General features: G+C 34.3%; 1 non-coding gene across 1 annotated transcript; it reads left to right on the top strand.

Moving 5' to 3' along the window:
* Positions 1-1,187: 1,187 nt before the first annotated feature.
* On the top strand, positions 1,188-1,351 carry LOC122723766. The gene has a single exon (XR_006350906.1). It is a non-coding gene; the product is annotated as a U1 spliceosomal RNA (small nuclear RNA).
* Positions 1,352-14,299: the final 12,948 nt, after the last annotated feature.

Here is a 14,299-nt window from a genome sequence, read left to right as displayed (position 1 = left end):
CTGGATTCCTTCACCCCGGACCAGGGGCTTGACCACAGCCCAAGGCCCATGACGTAGAGGCCCACACACCTAATATACATAACAAGCCTGGCTCATCCAACCTTCAAGGCCAGGCTCGACCCATCTTCCTTACTCAAGTCGGCCCGGTCCGCATGGAGCAGGCCCTCTTCACTCAGGCTCAGCATCCGGCCCAACTCTCGGCCCAGCCCAGGATCCAGAAAAATATTCACCAGACAACCTGGCAGATCCGCTCAAGCGTACGCACGGGGAGAATCAGAGGCCGTTACGCATGGAGCAGGCGGTTGATACCCCAGTACTTCCGAATCCGCATGGCAGAGACGCGTGGTCCAATCCTGGAGAGATCTTTACACGTCACCAGCAAGCAAGACAATGTATAAAAGAGGAGTCCCCTCCTCAGAAAGTTTAAGCCTTACTCTGTAATAGAAAAACCCTGGTAAAACCCTATTCTATTGGATCTCAGATCATCAAATTCAGTTCACGAAAAATTATTATGTGCACTGGTGTGCATACATAGATGACATATTAGCCAAAATCATGGTAAATCCACATTCAAATTTAAGCTAATAACATCATATTGATTGAGCATATATGCACCCGGTGCTTTGTAAGAAATTTCCCCATTTCAAAACAAAGGGTAAATAACATACTCATCTAAGCCATGAGTATAAGATGAACATAACTCTCAGAAATTAGCAATTCATAAACACATGCATACAGTTTAGCAAACACGTTCTCATACACGAGAAATTAACTACTCTTTGATAAGAAATTCATGAGATAAAACTAATTATTCCTATTTCTAAAGCTGTAACGAGTCCAGAATAGAACATCAATTTGAAGAATTCAATTGAATAGGAAAAAAATACCATTGTGAACATATCTCAGCTCCAACCAATGAAAAATCAAAATAATCTATACTAAGAAAAAGAAAAAGAAAATAAATAACTTTTCCTAAATATTATTGCATGAAAATGAAAATAAACGAAAATAATGTTAAGAACCTTTACAGCTTGAGGATGAATCGACGACAATTTGAAGCGGTTCAAAAAGGTGAATTAAAATAAAGCCAGGTCTAACCGAAGGAAAGCTTCAATCCCGCATCGAAGAAATGCAAGCGAAAGTGAACTGTAATGGCTATAAATGAGAAGCTAGAAGAATGAGACAGCATACTTACCTGGACGGGGTCGATGGGTGATCAGGAAGGCCCATGGCCTAAGTCAGTGACCTCCATTGCACTGAGAGGAGGGGTGCTGGGTTAAGGTCTCCCCAAGTTGGGAGAGCCTACGTCAAAATTTGTGGCAGAGGGGGCCTGCGTTCGCGCGGCCCCTACCAACTCTCAATGTAAAGTTAGGCTGGATGTTCTTCCTGTCTATATGGTCTATGAGGCAAGATAAAACTTTGTCTGCGACCCCTTCTCTGCATCACTCATGTTAAATGGATTACAAGCCCAACCTTTTATTTAGCTCTGCTCCACTCCTTTTAATAAAAGGGTTGAATCTGGACTTTACATTCTAATTTCTTGTCATGACATATTAAATTTAGTTGGATTTGAAAAATCATGGGGTGATATACTTTTAAAAAACTTGTTCATTTCTTTATAATAGTCTCTTCTCTTATGCTATTTTTGTATAGTTTTCTCTGTCCTTTCCAGTGAGCTATCCAAGTAAAGATCAGCACAAGTTATATTTTTCTATTCTTGTAAAATTATTTATTTATAAAAAGAAATTTATAGTAATAAAAATAGTTAAGTAACACATTGAGAGCGGTAAAATAAAAGAGTAAAATTAAATTTTACTTTTAAATTTATATATTCTTTTTTAACTTATTAAATTTTTTTTTGTATATTTCAATTAATTTTTAGACTTTCCATATTTATAGATTCATCTACCAAAATTATATCTTTTAACTTTAAAAAGTTTATTTTTTTGGGTAAATATTTCGAATTTAACAAATATTTCAAGCTAATATACTAAAAAATCTCTAAGCATCCCTCAAAATGATTTGTCTTCCGCTCATTGATTACATTGTCTTTTTTATTTTTGAATATATTTATTTTTTATTTAATTTTTTTATGATTTAATTATTAAGGTTTAAAAATATTAAAATATTATTAAAAATTATTATTTTTAACTCTATTTTAATATGTTTAATTCTATATATAATGTAGGGTGGATCTCTAACTATAATTTTTGACACTCTAAATAGGTAAATTTTATGTCAAGCAAATCAAAATTAAGTTAGTATCTTCTCCAAATTATTTAGAATAAATTAGCACCTCTAATCAAAGTATTTTGATTGTGTAATAGCACAACTTATATTTAATAGTGTTATTATTTTTAACTATAAGTTTGAGAATGTGACGGGCTCTTGTTCCTAAGCTAGAACGGAGGCGGGTTGCAAATACTTTTAGTTTTTCTATTGTTGAGTGGCAGATCCAAAGTGCGAAGGAAGGAGCTTCATATTGAGATCTTTCTATGGTCCTCCTCTCAGGTATAAGCTTTTGGGCTCGATATTTGCAATGCAGGGAAAGATTACCTTTGTTGTTTACGTGTTTCCTTTGATTTTTCTATTTTGCAGATTGAAGTTTTCTAGAAAAAATATATATATAATTTTTTGAATCTACATAGTTTTATATATGGGTTAAGCTTTATTGAGAGAGGCTCTCGGTCTTCTCCTCTTCACTCCGTCATCTAAAATTAAGTCAAGAGGAAAAGAAATATCTACCATTAGAGTTTAAGAGTTTCATTTTTTCTAGAAAAACTCAATTCTAGAGATTTATCCGTTCAAGATATCTGATTCCCTACCGCTATATGAGATAGGAAGGCATCTTTTCTTTGCTAAGATAAGTCGACTTTCCTCAGAGTAGGAGATGCTTCATCATCCGATTTAAAGAGTGAATTTTTCTCTTGATCTTCAAGTTGTGATTATATATAGTATTAGTAGTGAGTATGATTCTGTGCATGCGAGCTATAAGAATAGTGATTTTGAAAGTGTTTAGCTTAATTTATAAAAATTTATTTATAAGCACTAGTTATTTATAAATTATTTAAAATTTTAAGTAATTATATGTTTCATAAAAATAAGTAATTTATAAATATATTTATTATTAAAAAGTATATATATTAAATAAAACATATAATAAAATTTTAAAATTAAATGAAGGTAATGTAGTAATCTTAGTCCAATTAGATTATAAATTTAATATTTATAAATATCAAAACTAAAAACTGATTACTCCAACTTATTTTTTTAATTAGCTTATTCACAAAATATTATAAACAAATAGATGACCTTATTTTTAAAGTTCACCACTTTTTTCTCATACAATTCTCTTGGTGGTTCCCTCTACTGTATTAAAATTAATTTTTATATATTAAAAAGTTTATTTTAGATTATATTTAAAAATTAATTATATATAAGCTTTTAAAATGCTCTTTAATTAGTTTAAATTTAAATAAGAAAGTAATTTAATTAATTAATCAAATTAAAGATTTTTTAAGTAATTAAAAGTTTATAATGGTTAAAAGTCATAGAGATGGGTTTTGATATATAATCTGGTTACTTTGTTGTATATAAATATCATTGAATGATGCTAAATTCTTAATTGATGGATCTCTAATTCTACAATCTCATACTCTTACTATCATACTTAAAAGCAAATTAATTTAAAAATCATATTAAAATCGTATTTTAAGAAAAACCACAATTTTATATGTAAGAAATTTTAAATTTTAAAGCTTCACCTAACATTCAACCCTACCGAGCCAAGACTTAGGTTTATTCCCTAAGCATATGCTTTCAGGTATGGAATAATTCCAAAGTATATACGATCATATTCTTCTCTTCTGCACAGATGAGCTAGCTTTGTCTTTGAAGCGATATTGCTTTGCATCCATGGCAGATGAGCTAGCTTTGTCTTTGAAGCTAGTACAAGATAAAGCTAGTACAAGATAAAGCTTTGCATCCATGGCAGATGAGCTTGCTTTGTCTTTGAAGCTAGTACAAGATATTGCTTTGCATCCATGGCAGATGAGCTTGCTTTGTCTTTGAAGCTAGTACAAGATATTGCTTTGCATCCATGGATATATTTGTTGATAGTCATCTACTCAATTTATTTTTAACCCATTAATTATTATGATTAGATGACCATCAACAAACACATTCATGATATTGCATTAATTTGCTAAATCAGCTCTCTTTCTTGCATGGCATGACAATTGGTGAGTTCTAATTCTTATTATATGTGCTAACATGATATACAAATGTTTTTGTTTATAATTAAGTAATAAAAATATTTCCTACAATTTTAGGTCAAATCATTAATTCTTTTCAATTATGTTAATTATTCTCAGGTTCAATTGTGCTTCTCTGTTGAAATTTTAATCATTTAATACAAATTAGTTTCCACAAACTGCGTTTTTAGATTTGTGAATTTTATTTGTTTATTTATATATGTATATTATAAATTTTAAGTAACTGGTTTCATCAAATGCTTCTTAATTCCCTCCCTCCCATTCTTCTTGCAAAAGATAATATTTATTAAAAGAACATTGAATTGAAGGGCTGTGCAACTTGGCCCAATACCCAAATGACAAATCTCAACAAAATGTTATGTTTGCTGGAAGGAAGAAAGAAAGAAAGAAATGGAATAAAAGACTGGCATTTACTTTGATTCAAAAGTAGAATATCTCTTCTTCCTCCTAGCCTTGGGCATGGAAAACTTGGTCCCTCCAGAATGGTGGGAGTGAAAGAAAGAAGAGGATAACTTTATTCACTTTTCTAATTTTGACAACACACTTGATATATATAACAAAATCTAGACATGAGCTTATATTGAAGGACATATATATAAAACAAATCAATAACATAAACATTGATTTATATTTATTGCTTTTGAATGACATATATATAAAAATAAATTAACAACACATTTATTACATACATATTTATATTTAAAAATAAATTTAAATTCCAAATCACATGACAGGAGAGAAACTGTAATGTCATTGATAGGTGGAGAATGGCACAAACTGTGTCCAACACCTATCGACGGAGAGAATTAGAGATTTGAGTTATAGAATTTGGGAATTTTCAAATCTGTTTTAAATTAACGGTACTGTTCAGAGGCAATTATCATACATCAAAGAAAGTAGTACCGTTTTGGGTTTACAACTCATAAACCAATGATTGTGTCCATTAATGAAAATAACATAGGATGTAAAGATAATGAATTCACCAACGACTTTTTAATGCATTAAATATCCATTAGTATATCATTAATGGATGTTTAATGGATATGATTGTCCGTTAGTAATTAATATGATCACTAATGTAATCACTAATGATTATATGCCTCCGTCTGTGGAGAAAGTGTTTTTAACATCCATCACTATATTTGTTAGGATTACCAATGGACTTGAACCCATCGGTAATTTTTGTTAATGATATGATGAATTCTTGTAGTGAAATAGGTAATTGATTGAAATGGATAAGTAAAATTGAAAATTAATAGTAGTTTCACTGTGTTATAATTGTGTTTCTTGAACTCTTATCTTCTAATTATTTTTATAATATAAAAAGGTAAGATTAATTAGTCTTTTTCTTATTATAATCCGGAACTTAGAATAAGAAATTCCCTATTTATAAAAATTTTAGATATCACAATATATAAATAGGTTTTGTTAAAATAAATAGAGTATATTTGATAATAGACCAGTTTTCAAGTGTCAAGTACTTGAGGGTGAGAGTCCTGTATGACCATATCTAAATATATGATGCACAATAAAATATATATAATTTTTTATTTATTGTGTTATATTTTTTTATATATTGATACTTATTTTCATTAATAGGCATGAATATAAAATTATTTAAAAATTAATTTTAAGTATTTCTTTATTAAAAATTATTTTTTATTACTTCCTAAAAAATTTACATATTAAGATTTAATTAATTTTTTATAACTAGTTATAAAAATATAATAGGTATATTATTAGTAATTTTATAATATATTATTTAATAATATACTGATTAAAGTTTTATAAAATCTTAAACCCTTAATCTCGTCTCTCGCTCATTCAATGACTCTGTTAGATTTAAAAACACTAGCATGCCAATTAGCTTATATCAAATTTATCTATATACAGTTAAGTAATTTTAATGTAAAATGCCCATTGCTGTTATTATAAATTACTTGGTAGATACGTCTATTCGCATTTAATTTATTAAAATATTAGGTACACTAAATTTTATTATAAAAATGATAACTTTTAATAATAAAAAATAACATCTAATTTAATTTTATATAATTGATTGTTATTATATTTAAATTTAATGAGGACCGAATGAAATTTATAATTTTAATTCGGTATAAGTGTATCGGAATAAATTTCACTTATCAATAATTATAACGATTAATTTAACATTCTTACACTAAATTAGGTAGTTAAATAATTTATTTACATAAAATTCAATATTTATTCTTATATTAACGTAACATTTTTTTATTTTATCAATTAATAAAATATATAAAAAAATAGTTGTTTATATATATATTGATAGAGTTATAAATATTATTTGAAGCATTTTCCTGGGTTGCTCCAGGAGATTTATTTCAAGAAATAGATAAAACTGATATTAGAATGATAAATTAGAATAAAATTTGAAATTAGTAATAAAAAATTTTATTACATGAACTAATATCAAGTAATAATATAAATAATTACTATTAATAATATATAAAAAATATAATAGCAATAATGATTATTATTAATAACTATAATTATAATTTTATTGTAAAATATATATAATTATAACATGTAATAATTATATTTTGCTGCATAATAATATTAGGAAAATTAGTTTTGTTTTTAACAAGTATGTTGAAAATATTAGGTCGAATCAGGTGGGAGGAGATAATGTATTGTCTGGAAAATTCAACGCGGAATGACTTATTACTTTAATGATACCTCCAAGTTGGCGAATGTGAGTTAGATTTGGCTACACCTATTCTCATAACCACTTGATGTAACCATATACTACTATTAAATAAAATCCCACACAATTTATATCCATAAAAAAAAAAAAAATTAAATTCCATTGCTACTGGACCCACTATGTAATTCAACAGCTAAATTAATTAAAATATACATCATGTTGCCCATTTATTATATATGACTATTAGAAAATAACAGCAACATTGTTGATTTTATTGGGTTAATTTGGAAGAAATTGTTCCTTCCCAAGCATAATAATTTTGTTTTTATTTTTTTAAGTTCAAAGCTTCAATTAAAATTTTAATTGAAAAATACTCATTGATTTTCAATATATAATATTTTATGGATAAAAAATATAATTATTTCATACAATAATTTCCAAGGTACTTCTCATTAAACCTATACATTTGCTAAAATTAGGCTACCAACCTCAAAAGAATGTGCTAATTTGATTAACAAATCAATTTCAACCGTTGAACTTCGTATTAGAGTAAAGGTAACTCAACGTTGGTTTATGTACAAATCTTACTTTTTTTTTAATATATATATAGCGAGAATTTAAATTTTATTAATGAATTACACTTATTTTTAAAATAATGAAAGTTTACTAATAAACTACAAAATCTCTTCAATTTAGTACATATTATTCACTGTAAATCTGTTGTTCAATTTTTTATTTTTTTTTTGTCTTTTAGTGAACTTCCTCTTTGTTCACATTCTTTATCTATATAAATACATGTTTGGTTTATGTTAAAATTAATTTATCCTTCTACTTTAATCTAATAATTTAATTTTTATATTTTAATTTAATCAGAAATCGTTCCGTCAAAATAATATTTTTTAAGTTTCATAAAATTAAACTATTTTCTTTTGATAAATTTAATGATATAATATTAATTTTTATTTAAGAATATTTTAATCAAATTATCAAAATTATGGAAGATGTTGATAATTATAAGCTTAATTTTGATAAACTAGATGAAAAAAAAAATAAAAGTACAACTTTTGTTAATTATATGAAATTATAATTATTTTGTTTAATTTGTTCTAAATTATCAAAATTGAAGTAATAATATTAAATTGTAATTTTACGAAAAAAAAAATTTTAGGAAAACTTATCGTTAGTCTTAAAATATAATTAATCACTTCTAACAATTTTAAAATTATAATTATTTAATCTATGTAATTTAAAGAATGGACTAAAAAGATTAAGGGACTAAGTAAGGTGTTTTAGAAAACAATATAATTAATTTGAGTAAAGAGAATAGAAACTTTTTCCATTTTAAGTTATAAGAGTTTGAATTGTAATCCCTGATTTCTAAAATGTTTCCCAATTAATAATTAGAAGAAGACAAGGACTAATGGAGAAAAAGGACTATACATGTGAAAATATTCTCTTTCAGATTCAAATCAAGCTGGGATTGAGCTCACAGCCACATCCATCCAACACCAGGATTACTAGCTGTTTCATCTTCTCAACTTACACAAATTTTTTATAAATTATATGATAATTGAAAATAAACAATAAGCAAGAACATGAACATGAACATTTAAACCAGCCCAGAACAGTTTTATTTTTTTCAAAAATGGAGTCTTACTTTCTCTAGCCGCCAGTGACGCAAGAGAACATTCTATGGCTCCCGAACCTCACAAGCTGTTGCCGAGGAGGAGAAGAACCGATCGCCGATAAATCACCGACGGAGCTGAATCGCCTCTGGAGTTTTAATCCTTCATTATTTCCTTTCTCTCCCGGTTTGGGGAATATCTCAGCTTCATTAATATAAAAATCAGAGGGGTTGTAACCGAGAGGAGCGGCAGAAGACAGGCACTCGTATTGCCGGCGGCTTTTATTACTCTTCATGGCCTTGTACACCAGAGGAATGAGGCCCTCCATTGATGGACTTCCTTTGTTTGGCTGTGGACTCTGTGGTGATGGAAAAAGGAAGAAGAAGAAGAAGAAAGTTTAGAATATGGACAAGGTTTGGGGTTTAGAGACTTTGAATTTTCTTTTGGGATATTGGGTTTGGTGGTGATATTGATATATACTTCCACATGCCACAAGCATTTTCCTTGCATTGGGGGTTTAAAAGTCCAACTTGTCAATTTTGAATTTTTTACTAATATTAAAAACATCTCAACATTTAATTTATATAAATCAATACTTATTGATGTACAATAATATTAATTATTTTAATAACGGTAACACATATGTTTTTAATAGCGGTTAATTAAATGTTATAAAAAAATATTTTTTATATATCATATTTAATAATATAGTCTAAAAATAATTGTTATATTTTTCTGTAAAAAAATTAACTCAATTTAAAAAAATTATTTTTTTTAAAAAATAATCTTATTCAATAAATCTAACAAAGTCTCTCTGTTTGGGAGTATCGGTCTTACCTCTCTGGTAAGTTTTCTAGGGTTTTTTAAGGCTTCTCTATGGCATCTGAAGATGACACGGTTTCTGTGGAGATGGCGGGTCTTTCGGTCGACGGTGATGCGGAGGGTGAAGACGGCTTGGTCTTCGGAATCGACGATGGTGTACTCGACCAGGATGACCTGTCATTGTGTCTAGTGGGGCGGTTCTTAACAAGTCGACCTATCAACTTCAATGCGATGGAGCACACCTTGGCGGCGCTTTGGCAGCCATTTGAGCAAGTCTCTGTCCGTCGGGAGGAGGGTGATCGGTATGTATTTCAGTTCTATCATTCAGTCGATGTGCAGAGAGTTCTGGATATGCGTCCATGTACGTTCAACAATCATCTCCTGGTTCTTGAGAAGTTGGAAGGTTTCTCCCACCCGTCTGAGGTTCCTCTTACCCATGTCCCCTTCTGGATTCAGGTGCATGGTTTGCCGTCGGGGTTCTTTTCTGAACGTGTAGTGACCCGCATAGGGAATGAATTGGGTGTCTTCATGGAATCTGATCCTTACAACTTCCTGGGTCCTCGGAGGGCTTATGTTCGGCTTCGATACAAGCATGACCTTTCAGCTCCCATTCACAAATCCTTGAGAATGCGCAAGAGTGATGGAGCATGGTTCACTGCAACTTTTGCTTATGAGAGGGCGCCCAGTTTCTGTTTCATTTGTGGACTGTTTGATCATACAGAGAAATTTTGCAGGGAGCTTCTGAAGTTTGGGAATGCGCCAGTGGTTCGAAAATTTGGGCCGGAATTACGTGCCAATCATCGACGCCCTCAGAGTCTTGGCAGCCGATGGCTTAAGGGAGGAGGAGGGGAGCAAAGCATCCAAGGTCAGTCGAGTTTTAATTCTGGTAATTCCACTGATAGCGGACTGAATCCGCCTCCAAATGCGGGGGTCTATAATGATCATGATATGGAAAGGGGTCAAGAGGATCTTGATGTTGGGGAGGATCAAGCTATGGGTTTGGGAGTTGGTGTAACCATTGTTGATCCTAAACGGCGACGTATAGGACCCGATCACAAGAAGGTCATTGGGGAGAGGTCCTCTGTGGTACACGGTTCAAGCAGTGCAGGTAGTAATCAGTCAAAAAATGGAGTAGCGGCGGGTCCTGGGGTTCAGGCCCGCCGATCACAATGAGTTGTATTAGTTGGAACTGTCGTGGGCTTGGCAACCCACGAGCAGTTCAGGCCCTGAAAGAGATGATCAGGGTTAAGAGGCCGAACTTTCTTTTCTTGATTGAAACTTTATGTGGTTCTGCTAGGGTGAATGAGATAAAAGGTTTGTTGGGCTTTGATGATTTTTTCAGTGTGGATAGTTTGGGTCATAGCGGAGGGTTGGCTTTATTGTGGAGGTCAGTCTCTTCTATCTCTCTCTTAAGTTCATCGCAACATCATATTGATACAGAAATCTGCATGGATGGTGTTGGTTCTTGGCGCTTGACAGGGTATTATGGTGAAGCTGATCGTGGCTCTCGCCACTTGTCTTGGCAGAGACTGCGTATGCTGGCATCTCATCTTGAAGCGCCCTGGGTGTGTTTGGGTGACTTCAATGATATTCTTTCTCCATCTGAGAAGCGAGGTGGTCGACCCCAACCTCCACGCTTGATCAATGGGTTTCGAAAGGCTCTTTGTGATTCTGGTCTTATGGAATTTCCTATGACAGGATACCCGTTCACGTGGGAGCATAGCAGAAACAGTGGTAGTTGGGTGGAATCTAAGTTGGATCGTGTTCTTACTAATGCTCAATGGCGTGCCAGGTTCTCTAATTCTTCAGCTGAAGTGATGGGTTTCTCTACATCTGACCATCTGCCTATCCTGCTTGTAGTTAAATGCTTTGTGGAACAGCGTCATGCTCACCGGTTTCGTTTTGAGAATACGTGGCTACGTGAGACCGGTTGCCGGAATCTTATTTTTGATATTTGGCAGTCTTCTTCTAACATGGATGCTGCGGGTAAGCTTGAGGCTTGTCGTTCTGCTCTCAAATCTTGGGGTATAAATCTTCGTCTTAAGCACAAAGTGGAGATGGATGAGTGCCTTGCTATCATGTCCCGTTTACGTGGCTCTCGCCTACAGGAACATATAACTGAGTTTTTACGAGCTAAAGCCCGCTTCTTTCACCTCCTAAATCTCCGTGAGATCTTCTGGAAGCAGCGGGCCAAGCAATTTTGGCTTAAGGAGGGTGATGCTAATACTCGTTTTTTCCACCAGTCTGCCAGTGCTCGAAAAAGGAAAAACACGATTGTCAAACTGCTGGATGATTCAAATGTATGGCGGGACAGGAATTCGGGGTTGGAGGGTGTGATGACTGATTACTTTATGACTCTTTTTACTTCCCACAGTTGTAATTCTGAACATGTTTTGCAGTGTGTCCCGACGTTGGTATCACAGGATCATAATGCTTCTCTCTTAGCGCCATACAGTTGTGATGAGGTAAGGTCTGCAGCCTTTTCCATGAAAATTGATAAATCCCCTGGGCTAGATGGTTTCAATCCTGGTTTTTTCCAGCAGTATTGGGATATTATAGGAGATGATGTATCTAGTTTTTGCATTGAGTGTCTGCATTCCGGGTCTATTCCTCTAAAGTTGAATGAGACGGCTTTAGTTTTGATTCCAAAGAAGTTTGTGCCTGAGCGAATGAGCGACTTGCGTCCTATAGCCCTCTGCAATGTGGTCTATAAGATCATCACTAAGATGATAGTTAATCGGCTTAAGTCCCTTCTGCCCACCATCATCTCGGAGAGTCAGAGTGCTTTTATTGCTGGTCGAAGTATTCAGGATAATATAATCTTAGCTTTTGAGGCCTTGCATGGTTTTAAAGTGCATCAAAGGAAAAAAGAGTTTTCTGGGGCCCTCAAAATGGATATCAGCAAGGCCTATGATAGACTTGAGTGGGGTTTCATTCGGGATATGCTTCTTCGGCTGGGTTTTGCGCAACAATGGGTTGCTTTGCTGTTCTCTTGTATCTCCACTGTTCGTTATTGGATCCTGCATGATAGCAAGGAGTTAGGCCCTATTGTTCCTACAAGGGGATTGAGGCAAGGAGACCCCTTATCGCCGTACTTGTTTATTCTTTGTGCTGAGGGGCTTTCCCGTCTCCTGCAAAATTGTATAAGCAGTGGAAGCCTTCATGGGTATAGGGTTTCTCGGGGTGGCCCGCAGATTTCTCACCTTTTTTTCGCAGATGATAGCTTGATCTTCTTCCGAGCAAGTGTTCAGGAGGCTTTGGAACTCAAGCGTATCCTTCGCATGTATGAAAATGCATCTGGACAGGTGATAAACCTTCAGAAATCATCTATCTCCTTTAGTAGGTACACTCCTGTGGCTCTTCGGGACTCTGTATGCTCAGTACTTCAGGTTGAGGAGAAACCAGATTTTGGAAATTATTTAGGACTTCCTTCTCATGTTGGGAATAATAAGAGGGAAGTGTTCAGTTTTGTTAAGGATAGATTGTGGAAAAGGCTGAATTCTTGGAAGCATCGGGCACTGTCTCAAGCAGGTAAGGAGGTTCTCTTGAAAACAGTCCTCCAAGCTTTGCCAAACTATGTGATGAGCTTATTTTTACTTCCTCGGACTCTTTGTGATGAACTGCAACGCATGATGACTAGATATTGGTGGAGTAAGGGGGCGGATCAAAATCGGGGTATTCATTGGCTGGGTTGGCACAGAATGGCAAAGCACAAATCTGATGGCGGGCTAGGTTTCAAAATTCTTCATAAGTTTAACTTGGCCATGCTTGGGAAGCAGGGCTGGCACATTATCAACAGGCCTCAGTCCTTAGTGGCTCGTGTCCTTAAGGCCCGCTATTTTTCGACACAATCTTTCTTTGAAGCTCCTTTGGGAAGTAACCCTAGTTTTTTGTGGCGCAGCATATGGGAAACTCGGGGTCTGATTCGAGCTGGGGCTTACTGGAGGATTGGGAATGGTCAGTCAGTTTCAGTCTGGGGGCAACCCTGGTTGAGAGAGCTGCCTGAGTCCCTGGTTTCCACAACCCCTCCTTTGAACTGTGCTAGAGTTGTTGTTTCAGATCTCATAATTAACCACAGATGGAACGAGAGTTTAATTGCACAGATGTTCAACGAAAGAGATAGAAGTTGTATTTTGAACATCCCTCTTAGTCTTTCATCGTGTTCTGATACATGGTGCTGGAAATTCGAGTCCAAAGGTCACTATTCGGTTAAGAGTGCATATAGGTTCCTGGTTGATGGCTTTCAACATAGGGAAGGGAGCGAGATATGGAAAAGGTTCTGGAAAGCTAAAGTTCCCCCAAAAGTGCTCAATTTCTGCTGGCGGGCTCTAGTTAATGTTGTCCCTTGCCTCTCGTCACTTCAGTCCAAGAGAGTCCCAGTTGATCCTTCATGCCCGTTGTGTCATGTAGCCCCTGAGAATGTCTTGCATATTCTGATTCAGTGCCCTTTTGCCCGCAGCTGCTGGTTAAGCTCGCCGTTGGGTTGGCCTGCGCCTTCTGCATCTTCTTTAAATGAGTGGTTTTCTTTAGCCTTCTCTTCTGCTTCTGTGGAAAATGCCTCCCTTATGCTAATGATCTTATGGGCTTTGTGGCAAAATAGGAACAATGTTGTATGGAAGGGCCAGGGTCAGACTGCGAGTGGTGTGTTCTTCATGGCTCTGAATTTTTTGCAGCAATGGAAAGCAGCCCGGGTCGTGTCCTCAGTAAGCACCATTGTCGACCCGGCTCGCCCGATCTGGTCTCCTCCGCCGCACGGTTGGATCAAGGCGAACATTGACGCCTCTTTAAGCTTGCAACGAGGTTCGGTAGGTTTCGGTTGTGTAATCCGGAAGGATGATGGGAGTTTTGTGGCTGCTAGAGCAGGCTCTTTTTATAGCCAGATGGATGCAAAGTGT

The sequence above is a fragment of the Manihot esculenta genome, chromosome 5 (genome assembly GCF_001659605.2).
Source record: "Manihot esculenta cultivar AM560-2 chromosome 5, M.esculenta_v8, whole genome shotgun sequence".
Classification (NCBI taxonomy): Eukaryota; Viridiplantae; Streptophyta; class Magnoliopsida; order Malpighiales; family Euphorbiaceae; genus Manihot; species Manihot esculenta.
The sequence above is the reverse complement of the archived record's forward strand: the minus strand, read 5'-3'. Positions and strand labels throughout refer to the sequence as shown.